Consider the following 16,574-nt stretch of genomic DNA (forward strand, 5'->3'; position numbering starts at 1 on the left):
ATCAGATAAAGGGCAAATTTTTTGTGAAAAGAGCAGTTATTTCTTTTCTTTGCTGTAACTTCTTTATTCTGGTATTTTGGTTTTGCTATAGAGTATTTCCCCACACAAAACAAGACAGAGGGTGGCTCTTTCTCTGACTTATGCACAACAGTCATACCACGTAAGCAGAAAACGAGCTTCGGGAACATATATGTTCACTTATTCCATGAGACACATAAATTCTCCTTTTCAGGAATTTGAACAACCAAATGCAAATCTTAATTGCAGTCAATTCTCAATTTCAAGCAAATTCTGGAAGGCCAGGAAAAAGTCACCCCAAACTGCAGCTACTTGTCCAAATTTTATTTCAATTTGTATTCCAACATGCCTTTCTGTACCACCCCAGCTCATCCCCACCAAGCTCGGGTCAGGCTGCTGTGTTTCCTATCACTCCATACTCATACCTCCTCTCTTCTCCATTTACCGCCTCACCCCTCTCCTCTTCAGTTTCCAAGGTCCCATCCCATCTACCATTCCCGATCTCAGCTCACTTCTGCAAAGAAGGTTTCCCTTCATCATCACCTCCCCACTACTGGTTCCAAAACACTGTATCCATTATTTTCTGCATCACACACATTTATGCTTGATTTCTTTCCATCTTGAATTGTCCACTCTTGGTTTCATGCATCCTAGTTCCTCAACTACATTGCAAACACCTTGTGGAAAAGAATAATGCCTTAAATTTCTCTGAAAAGTTGAACAGTCCTTTAGTAAGTTTTCCAGTTTCCCAGAGACTGTCCCCATTTTAACACTGAAATTCCCATGTCCCAAGAAACCTCTCAGTCTCTGGCAAACCCAGCTGACTGATCACCCTCTCAGCTAAGTATAAATTAAAAATCTAGAAAAAATTTGTGATTGAGTGTGGAAACACTGAATAATTATAATGTTTTCGTTAAATGGAAAAACCAAAGGTGGTCATAAGTGAGTTAAAATATGGAAGAGAAATATACTAAAATACACTATTTTCATGGATCTATTACATATGAATTATATAAATAAGAGGAAGAAAAAGGTATGATTAATACAAGCTATAAAGGCAGATGGAGTGTTGGTTTGTGTTAAGCTCAGAATTCAGTCCTCCCCCCTATTTATTCTATTTCTTTACTGCCAATAGGATAAGTGAGAAAGAAGAGAATATTGTCCCACAGGCTTCCATAGGTCACAATAAACATGACTAAAGTTTCTCCAATTAGCCTAAAATGAGTAATCCTCTTGAGTCACGAGTGTTTTAGCCTGCATCTCGATGCTTTGCCTTTTTTCTTTTGCTGCTTTATCTTAGAATTTTTGAGTGTTGTGTTGCTGTGAGCTTGCTGGCCATACTTTAGTCCCTAGTGCCTATTAAGGGTTTTTATAACAGCTCCCAAGACATGAGAATTTGTATTCATGGTATTACTCCAGGAAGTTACTTAAGCTTGGCAGGCTTTATTAATTTTTCCAGTTGTATATAATCAATAAAAATAGTATCACAATCTTGTATATGTCAGTGTGCTATAGTTTTAGCAATACAATGAAATTACTAAATAATTAATACATTCACTAAACTTTGTGCTTCTTTTTCAAGAAATCCTTCTAGGCCCTCAGGAACATGTGGTGGAAAGGGGCAGATGCAGACAAAGATAAGAAAGGTTCATAATCAGGTGGAGGCAACAGATGCAAAACACTGACGTGGAATGGAACCCAAGGCAGAATGGAAAGATTGCTGTGAAGCAGCGACAAGGATTACTGAGTAGGAGGTTAGAGATTATTTTTTTTAAAGATTTATTTATTTATTTGACAGAGAGAGGGAGCAAGCACGAGAACATGAGTGGAAGAGGGGCAGAGGAAGAGGGAGAATCTCAAGCAGACTCCCCACTGAGTGTGGAGCTCAACGCTGTGCTCAGTCTCACGACCCTGAGATCATGACCTGAGCTGAAACCAAGAGTCAGATGCTTAGTCGAATGAACCACTCAGGTGCCCCAGAGATTAATTTTGACTAGCAGTCTTGGGGGAAAGCAGGGGAAGAGCTGGTTAGACACTAAGAAAAAAGTATTTGTGGCAAAGAAAACCACATGAATATACAGATGAATAAAGACATGGGAGCAAGGGAAGAGAAGACATGCATACAGTGATAGTAGACAAGGAAGGGAGACAAGGATGTGTGAAAGACAGAGGGACAGTGCTGTGAGAGACGAAATTGGGAAGGTACGTCAGTAAGGTCTAGAATCAGGGGGTCAGAGGAGGTGACTAATGTTAATCGAGCTTTCACTGGGGACCAGACACTACACTAGGTAATGTGCAGAAGTTATTTCATTTAATGCTTATCGAACCCTAAGGTAATTATTTTTATCCTCATTTAACAGATGATGACACAGGCTTAGAGTAGAAAAATAACATACCCACATTCACACAGCTAAAAGCCAAAACACCACAAAGTCAGCGCCCAAACCCAGAGCTGTGTGCTTCTAAATTCAAGGAAACTGAACTCTTTCCACTTGTCCCACATCATCTGGACTTTACTGGAAATGCAGGGAGTTTTTTTTAAAGGTTTGTAAATAAAGGAATGAAAGAGAATTATGTGGATTCATTGCATGGGAAGCACCGGCAGGTACACAGACTAAAGATAAAGGAGCAGAGGCTAATGAAGACTAGAAGCAGGCTAGTAACTGACAAAGGCAACACATCGGAGAGGTATGTGAGAGGTGGACCCTACACACCTAAGCTATTGGGTTTACTGGGCACAAGTCATGAATGATTCCAAAAAACAGGGCCTGTAAGAATGTTGGTGCCATCTATTACACAGTGCATCTGCCTTACAAGAATAGGGAAAACGGGTGTTAACCTTTCTCCTTGACACATCTGTAGATGTTTTAAGTACACAAATAGTTGTTAGGAAATCATTTTATTTCTGTTAAACCAACGAGCATGGCCTTTCGATTAACAGTCAGATGAGCCTTTATTTAGTGCAGGATTTGTCATAATCTGAGTAAGTCTCATCCACACTGAACAGTACTGTGTTTTTATCATTTTTGATGACGGGTTTAATCCAGTCTGCAACTCTGTAGCTAATGAAATGCCTGGGTGACATACAGGAGGGTAGAATCTGTGGTAATGGATTCAAGAGAGTTGTTACTCAAAAACCAAAAATGTAGTATGGCTTCTTATCTATTTTGAAGGGAAACTGAGAAAAAAATGGTGCTTCATCTTGCCAAAGGGAGATGAAGAGAAATCCACAATAGAATAATCTAAATGCTCTAAAATTTTCAGCATATCGGAAGGATGCAACTAAAAGAACAGAACCAAAATAAAAATGAATAAACTAAACATAAATGTTGGGACAAGTGTCTTGGGAACTCTTCATCCTTTAGTAGAAACCTGTCAGGATACTTTCAGCCACTGTTGCACTAGGTTCAAAATAGAATGGATAAAGCAGTAGAAATAATCATAGTACAATATTCCATCTGACAAAGAGCAGATGGCTAGAGTGGTCTCTGATGGGTGCCTGCTCTTCTCTATTACTATGCAATGTTTACATATAGAAATAACAGGCTTCTCCGAGCCTAATAATGATGATGATCATGATAATAACCCTAATTTATTAAACACCAATTATATGCTGCGCACTGTACTAGCTATATCATATATATCTTCTCATTTTATCTTTAAAATGATCCTCTGATGAAGGCACACCATCTCCATTTTACAAGGTAAGAACATAAGTTTAGGAGGCTGCAAAAACTCTCCTAACGTCACACAGCATAAAAAATGGCATATCTGCAATTCAAACACAGGCCTATCAGACTCTAAAACCGGCGGTCCTTCTTCTAGTCCAGTGGCTCTCAGCCCCAGCTGCACATTAGAATCACCGGGGGCCCTTTCACACCATTTTCAGTGCCCAAGCCTCACTCCTAGAGATTCTGATTTAATCGGTTTGGGGTGGACCCAAAGATAGTATTTTTTAAAAGTTCCCCAGGTAATTATAATGGACAGTAAGTGCTGACAGTCACAGGACCACACCAAATACTACTGTCAAAAGTGATATGAATCTCTGGGAATATGAATTGAAGGGGGTGAAAATAACCTTTTGTCCACTTATTTCATCCTCCCTACCACCTGCCACATACTTCATTTTCAGAATACTGCTCTCAATGAAAAAAATTTAACTATTCAGTTTAGATCAAATAGGTAGACTAAAAGATCACAGATAATATTCAATCTAAATCTTGGTCTCCAAAACGAGGATCAGGGTACTAGGCATTAGTTCTTCATTGGCAAACTTCTTCAGGATTTTCTGACACAGAATCCTAGGAAACGTTTCTTCTGTATCGGAAAAGCACGGCAGGTAGTGGCTACATATCATTTTTTTTTTATCTTGACCTCCAAAATAGGTCTTACATACGTCTGAATCATCTCTCAGACTTACATGCAAAACAATGAACAAAGAGCTGATGGAGTAAAGGAGAATGACCAAGAGGATGAGACTAACAGGTGGGTCAGAAGGACAGTGGCAAGTGGCTGGGGACAGGCCAGGACCCCAGAGTTCTAGGAAGAACTGTCTTTGTATCTTCTGTCACCAGTGTTGTGGTGAACTTCTCTCCTGTTCTAGACAGAGAATAACTTACAATGGAGATGTCAGTTTTAGTGTTTGTTTTATTTTTTTAAAGATTTTATATATTTATTAGAGAGAGAACGTGCAGCAAGAGAGCACAAGCGGGGGGGGGAGTGGTTAGAGGGAGAGGAAGAAGCAGGCTCCCCGCTGAGTAGGGAGCCCAACGTGGGGCTCAATCCTAGGACCCTGAGATCATGACTTGAGCCAAAGGCAGACACTTAACCCACTGAGCCACCCAGGCGCCCCTAGTGCCTATTTTAGAATTCTATTCCTCCCACATATTGGAGGGACTCAGGGTCCTTACCTACCTTGTTTTTTGCTTCCATCGTTTTCTCCTCTCTCGTTCTCCTTTCAACCCAAACCACAAACACACCCTGTACAAAGTGTGCATTTCTAGAATATGAGACACACCCAGGCACATGGAGAAATTGAGAGACAGAGCTCTGAAAGATTACTCAACACTTCACCATGGGTCTGGTTCTTTCTTCTACATAGGTGGTTCACTGTCTGTCAGGTATGTGAAGGAGAAACTCCAAGATGGTGACCTCTCCAACAGACTTCTGACGGTCAGATAGGTGGCAAAAAAGTGACACATCCCAGAAACGTCTGAAGGTATGACTTTGTCTACTGACAGACACAGCTGGGATTTCAGAGACCATGACGACCTTCCCCACCCCCCACCCACCCACGGGGACTTTATCCAGAAGAGGGCCAGATATTTTAGTCATGTGGGCTCAGACTTTATGTAAAATTGTTCAGGAGAAAAGCATGAGCCAGAGATTAGGAATATGATGTTTGGAGACAGAGTCCTATACTTGAACTCAGGTTTTGTAATTTCTCTGCTACACAGCCTTGAGAAATCAATTTAATCCTCAAAGCCCCATTTTCATCAGTAAAATGGAAATGGAAACATAACATGCTTAAATGGTTTAATGCTTTAATGGGTTAATATGAAGTTTCAAAAAGATACGCTTGTAAAACCTTTCGCACAGTCCCTGTTCATTTGTGTGAAACACATTTATTGAAAACCTAATGGAGCCAGGCATGATTGTAGGTGCTTAGGATTTAGCGGTGGATAAAACTGACAAAACTCCCTTCCCTTGCGGTGCTTACACTCTAGTAAAAGGAGACAGCAATAAACAAAGAGATAAAATGTACTGAAGGTTAAATAGAGAGTAAAATATATTCTGTCTAATACATAGGAAGCTTTCAGTAAATATCAATGATAAAAAATACCCCAATCTACCAACATACTTGTGAAGTAAAAATGTGAAGTATTTTTCACATAATGCGATTCATTATAGAAGCTTAAGTAATAAATACAGTAGGTATAAAGAAGTATTGCATCACCTGAAATTTTAAAGAAATGATTGAGCCCAAACTCCAAGGTTCAGTAATGTTGAATCAGCTCTTCAACTGACATCATAAAAAGATACATGTGCAATCACACTGAAGCTATTCCCCAAAGCTTCTATAACTCTTTGGAGTGAGTCCATGGGGAACCAATCCCTAGATCTAAGAGACTCCACCACCATTTCTGTTTCAGCTACGTACAGATGTGTGCAGCTAACACTGTTGTATTGTGTTAAATGGTGTTCCTTCCATCCTCTTATAAAGACCTCCCGCATTTCCGAGGCTTTGAAAGCTTTATCTCATCAGTGAGCATCACCTTGTCTCCATCACCTCAATAAATGGATGAACACTGCACAAAACACTGCCCTAATCGTTTCCATGACTGAAAATTCTTTTTTGTAAGTTCATAATAAACAATATATTTTCCACTTAAAAATCAAATGTCACTGTTTCCATAAGCACCACTGTGCGAATGTAGCCGATTCCCTATAGAGTCAGAACAATGTTTATGAAAAGAAATGACCCCTAAGAAGCCATGGTTCAAGGCATCATGGAAACACAAGCTAATCCTATACAAGCAAGCTGGGAACTTTCCTTCTCAGAAGGCCTCTACAGGAAACACTAAATCTGCTGCTGAATTTCAGCAGCTCCATCTGGCAGGCTGCAGCATGCAGGGCCTTGCTGTCGCTGGCAGCCAAGCAGGTTTGAGCTATGAAACTGTGAGTTCATGTTAAACATAGAATTTACATGAAATGAACCGAGTCACAATAAATGGAAAGGATTTATCACCCGGGAAGGGACTGTCTATCTTAGTCTTATTTTTGTCCAATATTAGCTCACCAAATGTTGATAGCTTGATTCTTCTCCCATTATTTTCCCATTCTACTCCCTCTCCCTCATTTCCACCATATTACACTATCTCAGCTCAACTATTTACCCTCTCTTTTGTTGGGCAGGCCATACCTCTGTATTTTTATCATTAAAACTAATCAGATCTGGGAGAGGTAGCATAAGCATGGTGATGAAATGTGAGCATTTAAAGGCAGAAAGACTTGCACTACTCACCAAGTGTGAGACTTTGGGCAAGTTATTGAAACTCTCTAAATCTCAATATGCTCATCTATAAAATGGGGATGATGATATTATTTGTCTCATATCTCTGTTGAGAGGATTATGAGATCATGCACAAAGCATTTAACATACTTCTTGGCACATTTAAGATGGATTTAAGAGAGTATGCTTTCTTTTTGAAGGATTCAGTTGTGGATGATTATAAAGGGATCTCTTTGTGTAGTTCTAAGTATATGAATACATTTGGACATTAGAAACAGTAGGTATATACACATGCATATATATGTATACATGTATACATACTATATATATATATATATATATATATATATATATTTCATCTCCTGAACCTTATATATATATTTATCAAACTGAAAGCAGTTTTGAATACCTTTGTGTGTTGCTCACACATTGCATCTGAATCTCTCTTCATCTTCATGAATATGAAATGGTGTTGTGTGTGCAGGTGTGGGTATATACGCATAAAGTGGATCTAACATAGAGTGGATATGATCCCAAATGAGAGCATCATTTTGTTCTTTTCTTCCACGAGCCTCTTTGAATTTTTTGACCCTATGTTATTATATAGGGACAATATTTGAAAATTCTCTTTACAGGGCGCCTGGGTGGCTCAGTTGGTTAAGTGACTGCCTTCAGCTCAGGTCATGATCCTGGAGTCCCTGGATCGAGTCCCGCATCGGGCTCCCTGCTCGGCAGGGAGCCTGCTTCTCCCTCTGACCCTCCCCCCTCTCATGTGCTCTCTGTCTCTCTCATTCTCTCTGTCTCAAATAAATAAATAAAATCTTTAAAAAAAAAAAGAAAGAAAGAAAATTCTCTTTACATCCTACATATCCCTTGACAAGCCCTTCTTTTGTTTTGCTTGTTAATTTCAGGAACAGATTCATCTTTGTGCCCAGTAAACCATTCTTTTATTTGAATCTGTCCACTGGTTATAGCTGGATTTTCAAATAAGGTCCAGGAGCCGTCAACTGGTTCAGGAACAATCTCTAAGCCAGTGGAAGACTGGCTTTAATTATTGTAGATCATTATCAAAGTAGTCAATCACCAGAAATCTATAAAATTCATTTGAAATATATGCTCCTGATCCCAAGCACACCTATTTTTCTTTCCTGGATTGCAGGTTGAACAATTCAATATAATTTAAAAATATTTATTTAGTACCTGCTTTGTTCAAAAAATATACTCTTTTAGTACTATGAGGATATAATGAAATTTATGGTTACAGAATGTTATGGCTAGAAGAGAGATTATCCTTTTAAATCTGTGTGACTACAAACTACTTCTGACAGACAACTCAAAGTAGATTTAAGAGGGGAAAAGTATTTTACTGAATAACAAAACTTAAAGTATAGAGGTACACTGACCAGATAAAGCTGAATCCAGGTACCAAAATAATTATGCCCATTCTTATCATTTGCACACTCTCTCTCCCTCCTTCTCCCTCTCTCATTCTCTCTCCAAACCCCAATTTCACAGCCCTTCTTTCTTTGGGTTGAATTTAGTCTTAAGCAGATTCTCTACCCGGTGGGAAAGATGGTCCTTGGCAGTTTTATGCCTTCATGATTATTTCAGCTTATATATTTTGAAAATTTAAAAAGGCTCACTTTCTCCTGGTTTCATAGGGTTTACATACACACAGTGTTCTAATCTTGCTTAGTTTATATGTTCAATCGTGGACCAATCACCTTGCATGGGGATATGGAAAACCCTGGAGGCCCTGCAGTAAGGAAGCTGGTGACCATGTGACTGACAGTCCCTCTGGAATAGTTGGGGTAGGGGCAATTCCCTAATGAAAAGGCCCTAATGGGAAGACAAAAAGAGGTTGTCTGTCTCACAATTCTTTTGTTTTATAGATATGAATACAGAATTAAGGCCTAAAGAGAATAAGTGACTCGCCCATGAGTAAAGAGCTGCTAATCATCTAGGAGTAAAATCCAGGCTTATGACTCTTTCCATTACACCATGTTCTTCCTAACAACAAGAAGAGAATGATACACATGGACTGAGATGCTGCACAGCAAAGTGCTTAGTGCAGAAGCCAGGCACCCTGGTGTCATCCTGACTCTTACATCTTGCCAGTTCTATGACCTTAAAAAGATAATTAACCCTTCCATGCCTTAGTTTCCTCATCTGCAAAATGGGGAGAATAGTGCCTATTTCATTGTGTTATAGTGAGGAACAAGAGTTAATAAATATAAAGCATTTAAAACTGCTTACAACATAAGTATTATACAAGTCTTAGTTCTTCTTCTTATTAAATACTCACTAAAAGCAAACTACTTTGCGTATAGGTTACGCCATGTAATCTTCATAAAAAACTTAATAGATCATCCTCACTTGGTAGAAAAAAGTGGGTTCCTGAGAGATTAAGCAGCTTGCTCAAGATTATATAGTTAGGTAGGAGCCAGAGTCTGAACTTTCATCTACCTGACAACAAAGCCTGCATTTTTACATACTAAGCGATGTACGAGACAGGTTCAAAGAAAGTGCTATGAGTCTAAGGGAGATAGCAATCACATCCAACTAAAGTGTTAAGAAATAGATATAAAGAGAGAAGCAAGTGTCCCAGCTCCTGGCAGATTGTATTTCAATAATGCAATTTAACAAATATTTACTTGAGCACCTATCCTATCCAAATACAGCAGTAAACGTAATTGATGACAGCTAGTTAAATTCAAATGTAAAGAGTAATTGGTCAATTTAGACAAAAGGCTCTAGATGGAGAGATAAAAGCAAAGGAAAGGGATATGGTATAAGAGATGTGATCTGGGATCATGGTCTATTTTGAGTTATAGGATGCTAGAGAAGTAGAGTGAAAAGAAGCTGAGAAATAACTAGATACTATAATACTGTGGAGTTATCTGAAACGAGGTGCTGAAGAGAGACTCCAATGAAATAAACCCAGAGGATGGTGACTGAGAAAAATGGAAGGAGCACAATAATGGCAAAACACACATACACACACATGTGCACGCATGCACGCACACGCACACACACACACACACAGGGAAAATCTCCCTCTACCCTACAAATTAGAGTGATATGAGTTGACCAGCTTATTGAATGATCAGCCTGTTTAACAAGAAGGAGAAAATTAACATATGTTATTTTTTTGGTAATGTTGCAAGCTTTTCCCAAAACAATTCACTTTTGATGCCATTTCCATTTCTAGGAAAATATCTTTTCTTAATTTTTTCATTGTATTCAGTTTTGATTTTCTCATGGACAAGAGTTTGAACTAGTCTTAAAATATCTGCAATATCTATTTATAACGTTTTTGTCATGAATAAGGTCTTGCCATATATAAAAGTGCAGGAAAAAGTTGACAATTTTAAATGTATTCTCCTATAGATTAAAGGTTGCAACAAATAAAAAAGTAAAAAATAAAGGTTGCTATGTCTTGTGACTGTACAGAAGAGAACACAGATGTTTTCATGGTAAATGAGGATTTTAGCTAAAGTGTATTTCTTAATCCAAAGGTTGAATTTCAGACAATTATTATGTGCAGTGAAGACACACTATGGCCACAGGAGAAGACTTTATCAAAGACCAAAGTATGTGTGTTTAAAGATGGGAAATATTCAAGGGAGGAGAGATGTGGGGTTGTCCAAGTTGAATTTTTAAATTAATATATTGAGCACTTGTCTTATTTAATCAATAGTCAGTTTTCAAATGCTAACAACATAGGTCTAGATATGAGAATGCGATGCATCAGTGAGCTCAGTTTCTCTAAATTTGTGACATTTCATTAAAATATTTAATCCAGAACAATTCTAGGTCATTTTGCAAATAAGAAAATCTCAAACTCACAGAGATTAAATGACTCACTTCAGTCACATAAATGGTAAATGGCAGAGTCTAAACCAAGACCCAGTTTCTCTGACACTGTGCCCCCTGCCCCCATGCAGCTGTCCAATTTTATCAGCAAACACTCACTTTTCACATCAAGTACTTAAATGTTTTTTACATATTTAACATTTATACAAAGTCTGAAAGAAAGATCTAAATAAGGGCTACTCGGAGTAATCTGTCTTTGAACTGTTTATTACCAGCACTCCAGGAATAATCAAGAAAGTCTTGTTACATAAAAAGCATCAGGTGAACTAAACAGTGTACTTAGCAACTTGGCTGATTGACATTCTTGTTCCAACCCCTTATCTCATCCTGAATTACTAACAAACAGTTCTAGGACCCATATGAGACCTTAAGCCCCATGTTGAGTGACACCGATGTAGTAAATTCTCGTAGATTTAACCTGGAAATCTGGGTACATTAAAGCTTTTGCAATATACGAACAAGAAGAAAAATACCCAAATAACCACTATAAAAGCCACTCCGAAAGGCTGGGTCACAAGGATTGACACTCACCTAATCAATGAAGTGATTTTTCTTTCTGTGTTGAAGAAGCACACATACTCCCTAGGAATGAGGTTAATCTTGTTTCTCTCGTTCACACATGGGGGCTCATTCCCTACCAGCTTCCCCTTCTCTGCCACTGCCACACACCTTTCCCATGCATGTACACCAACAGCCAGGGTATCAAGAGAAAAAAGAAGCAATTTTGCCTCAGCCAGGTGTCACCTACAATTTTGAGGTTAGCTTGCAAAAGGAAGTAGGGGAGAAGGTTTCATGCCAAATAAAAAATTCTGCTTGAGGATTTTATTCTCCCTAGGCTTGAGAAAGTTCCTGTATAATAAACAGAGAAAGTACCAAGGTCACCCAGCCCTATAATTGCCATTGAGCAGAGCAGGTAAAGCACAGGAAGCAAAGATATAGAAGATAAGGAATATTTACAGCTGATTACAAACAGAATTTATCCTTTGTCTACGTGATGCCAGGACATTCTATCAATTCATTTCAAAAACAAAACAGGTACGATTTAAACACCTAGTTGAATTCTTCTTTGGAGGGGTCTATAAAACCCCAAGTATATTCTTAAATTATATGTGCTCATGTTAAAAAATCTTTGGGGATTCTATGAAAACTTTGTTTGGATCCATGTAAACCATGGCACATTTTTTCAGGGAATGTTTTAGGAATTCCTAAAAAGTCCATTTTGATACAATGTAAAATCGAAAATGTCTTTCCCCCCAATGACGCAGAAAGCTTTATTCAATTATTGCCCAGTTGCCATTCATATATTACTAAGACAAATTCTGAAGATTAAATCTTACTTCACTTGGAACAGATACTTTTACAAGCTAATAAAAAAGGCCACAAAATTTGGGGGCCACAATCACAGAAGAAACAAGAACTACACCTAGGGAAGGGATGATGGGTAAGGCCACCTCTGTTTGTCATAAATTAACATAGATGGCTGAATTTGAACTACTATCAAATTGCTAATACATCACTGACCAAAAATTACTTCTAAGGGATAATCTCACAATTTAAAGATTTGCTTTATATAGCAATTTATTTAGAACTATTAATTATTAGATTGAAAATCAGTGAGACCCGTACAAAATCTTACTTACCTTTGTTCTGATATCAGGATTAATTTCTAACAGGTCTATTTATAACATTTTAATAAAGAATGAAGATTTAGTAATAAAATGATACTATTTCTTTTGCCAACACTTCAGAGTTCAATACGTATAAGTTCTGGTATTATTCACAATAGAAAAAAAAAAGTGGAGTGTAGTTGAGTGAATTACGGTAATACACTTGATGGCATATTATAAAGGTATAAGATTATATTTATGCTTAATTAAGGAAGAGCTGTGAAAAAAATTATAAATAATGTTAATTTAAAAAGATACTAACATATATGTACTACATTAAAACATCATGAATGCTAAATGTTTATGTAAGGTTGATGAGATTTTGGTTATTTTTTTATTTTCCTTTTTGACATGTAGTTTATAAGTAATTATAATGGGTGATGTAAATTGAAAGATAATATATATTATCTTTTTTTTTTAAAGATTTTATTTATTTTTTTGACATAGAGAGATAGCGAGAGCAAGAACACAAGCAGGGGGAGTGGGAGAGGGAGAAGCAGGCTTCCTGCGGAGCAGGGAGCCCGATGCGGGGCTTGATCCCAGGACCCTGGGATCATGACCTGAGCTGAAGGCAGACGCTTAAAGACCGAGCCACCCAGGTGCCCCAGATAATATATATTATCTTAACAAATGGATTAATTAACAAAATTGACTTAAGTATATTTTAACCTAACATATTTTCTCAATAAAATGGAATAGCAATTTGAAAATAAATGTGTTTGGCTTAAGTACATTTTCTAATGAAGCTGTGTTATATTTAAATTTAGTGGCCATTTTATGGCCAACACCAGCATACAAAGTTTCTATGAATAAAGGAAGATGAGCACTTTTTAATAATAGTGTTCCAGTCCTAGAATAATGTTTAAATTATTCCATTGAAAATAGCATATGCTCTATTCAGCCTTCACTGTGCCAAAACACACAAGCTGAATAATAAAAACCCCACCCAAACTGCCACATAGTTAATAGATCTACTTTAAATTTACCTATTGAGGACCACAAAAATCAACAATTTTTACATCTCTCTATGTAAGCCTCAGTCTATTCTCCTAGGCATGCCTGTTAAACTGGAAAAGGGCAAGCAGAGCTACCAAATATTCATTCCAGAAAACAAAGCTCATGAAGAGTGTAATTATTTTGTTCTTCCTTTAAATCTCCTTGCCAAGAATCCAAACTGGATTAAGTATTCAACACCAAGAGATTAAAGATGTATATCCCTGTAGCTCCCACCGCACACATCTCCACATAATCACTAGGATTAACTTTCCAAGGAAGTAGATCAAAGCTTTATTTCCTTGTGGGTATCCGATAATAAAAGCCAGAGCTAAATCAAACTCTCATCACTTTTGCATCTATCCTTAAGCTACTGGTTCAAGAATAACCAGAATATGCAAAAGATTAGGTCTGTGAGAAGAAAACAAACTATCACTGTTGCAAATTTAACAGTGATAACGCTAGACAGACAACAAAAAATAAACAAAATCATTTGAAGGTTTTCAAAGCATAATAATAGTACTAACAACAATAATGCATAAACAATGAGTCTCTGACAAAAGGTAGAGGAACATGAAATGATATCATCATATATACTAATATAAACCACAAAAAATCAGCCCAGCTATTGTGTATCAATTTTTGGCAATAAATTATGGTGAACCTTTGCAATCCATATCTAACTTTGCGGAAAGCCTGTTGTAAATTAGATGATGTGGTGTTTTTAGTTCCAGCCCAAGTTAAAAAAATTGGCTGGTGAACTGAATAACTTGGATATCATGCAAGTACAAATCAATTGACTTATTGTACTCATTAGTAAAAACCTTGAATATCTTTGAATATATATTTTTATTTTATATATTTTATTTATTTCAAAATATTTTATATATCTTATGTGTAAATATATATATTATATAACCAAGCTCTGGAGTAGAGGTTTACTTTGACTAAATCTGTATTTATACTCCTGGATTCTACCTCTGCCCTGGTACTTGAGAGAAATCCACAGAGAATTCAAAGGGGAAGAATCTGGCCTTTTGTCATTAATATTCCTGTATGTCCACCAGAAAAATTGGAGCTTTCTACTGTTAAGCACATCATAAACATTAATCCACATTTGATGAATCAGCCTTCTGTTACATATTAGGGAATAGATTTTTTTTCCATTGTTTCAATTCCCTTTCTCAAAATGCTTTTATCAGCAACATTTGTGAGCAGGAACAAAAATATACCAATATTGAAGAGACAGAAATATTCCAGGAAGAATCTCCTAAGGAGACAATTGTTTCCTCTGGGTATATTTAGAGACTCTGAATCTTCAAAAGATTTATCTTTTGTATAGACTAAACATTCTAACTTTGTAAAAAGAAATGACTTGTGCTTTCCAAAATCCCCTGTAAAGCCTGGAAACATTAGGACCAATATTTATGAAATTATGAGGTCTTGTGAAACAAGAGGAAAAGTCTTCAAACTTTGGCTACATTTTTATCTGAATCTAATTAAAAGACGGTGAAAAACTATCAACACAAAACCATTTTGGATGAAAAATATTGTTTTTATAGTAATGTTATTGTAATGGTCCTTTATAAGCTTGTAATGATACTTTCCACTAATGCTTGTGATGTCCAGAACAGTTATTCACTCAATCACATCTTTTCTGCAATACAGTAATTACATAGTGTATATTTATCTTATACTTCCAAATGTCCTATTTGCTAATGTTTAAATTTCTCTCATATTAATCAGCCTATTATTGTAAGCAATTTAAAATGTACAAAAATTAATATTACTAGAGAAAAGTAATACATTTCTCTTTTTCTGGAGGTATATTAACTCTTCCATGCTAATGAGGAACATACAAAAGTTTATTTCTCTCATAAACTTTGTAAGATAAAAATGTGATCTGTGTATCTCAGAAAATAATTTTACATTGCCATAAACTGTAACTGCCCATCTGGGGACAACGCAAAGAGAAATTCAATTATTTGCAACATCATAAATTCTTATAAGAAAAAAATACATCACCAGTCTGTGGTTCATGGTTTCTGAAATTATAACTTAACAAATGAATGTACTTTCTCAGGTTTCTACGTGGTGATCCACATTCTGCCGCGTCACGGAGAATAACATGGCCTCTGGGCAGCATCTCATTCACCAGGAAGTTTAACCACATGATCATGAAATCATAAAGTCGATCTCTGAGGAAAGCAAATCATTCAATTTCTCAATACATAGAAAAGAAAGGAAGCATTTGGCTTCTCTCTAGGATTTGATCTATGTCTTATTTCTCTGCCTGCCGGCTTGAGGTAGCAACTTGCTGGAAAATAGAAGCTTAAAAAAAGGCAATCATACAGAACTAGGTCAATGTGCTAAAGGAATAGGAAACAAAAGTGATGCTGGAATTTCTGACTTCCTGTGGGGGGCGCGGGGGATGTGCAGTAAAAAGGCACAAAAAGGCACAAAAGTCTCCAGACATATCTTTTATGTTAGCAATTCACACCCTGCACTTCCTGCCTTCTCCAGCCAATAATTCTCTACCCTCCTTAAAGGGTAGATTATATGGAGAAAACAGCAAAGCCAGAAAACATCTCTCCCAAGAAAAAAGTCTTCCAATCTCTGTGATCATGTCTGTAACAAGGAACAGTTGAATCATTTTAATCTCGTGAAGGACAGATTTCCATTACCGGACAAACCAACACCAGCAGCATCAACAGTGACAGCTCCCAGCACTGTGCTTACTCTCTCCCAGGCACCGGGATCCACTTCTCTCCATTATCTCATTTCATCGTTCAACAACCCAACAGTGCAAATCGTGTCATTTCTCTTTAGACCTGCAAAGCCAGAGACTTTGTATAGTTAGACAACTTTCCAATATTGCAGCTGATATTTTGGGAAGGCCATTGAACCCTATGATATCATACTTCTGTCACTGAACATGCTATCTCTTCAAGTAGTCACTGTTAAATCCATTAAACATATGGGACAAAAAAATGATCACTTGTAGATTT

General features: G+C 37.2%; 1 long non-coding RNA gene across 2 annotated transcripts in view; it reads right to left on the reverse strand.

Annotated features, from left to right (window-relative positions):
* LOC135364416 (uncharacterized) overlaps positions 1–15,813 on the reverse strand; it is a 240,121-nt gene extending 224,308 nt beyond the window's left edge. For both annotated transcript variants that reach the window (XR_010411485.1, XR_010411486.1), the window contains exon 1: positions 15,592–15,813. This is a non-coding gene — a long non-coding RNA (uncharacterized LOC135364416). The remainder of the gene's footprint in view (positions 1–15,591) is intronic.
* Between the last annotated feature and the right edge of the window lie 761 nt (positions 15,814–16,574).

Source organism: Mirounga angustirostris, unplaced genomic scaffold (assembly GCF_029215605.1).
Source record: "Mirounga angustirostris isolate CCGP_5_RB_7025 unplaced genomic scaffold, mMirAng1.0.hap1 SCAF_5, whole genome shotgun sequence".
Classification (NCBI taxonomy): domain Eukaryota; kingdom Metazoa; phylum Chordata; class Mammalia; order Carnivora; family Phocidae; genus Mirounga; species Mirounga angustirostris.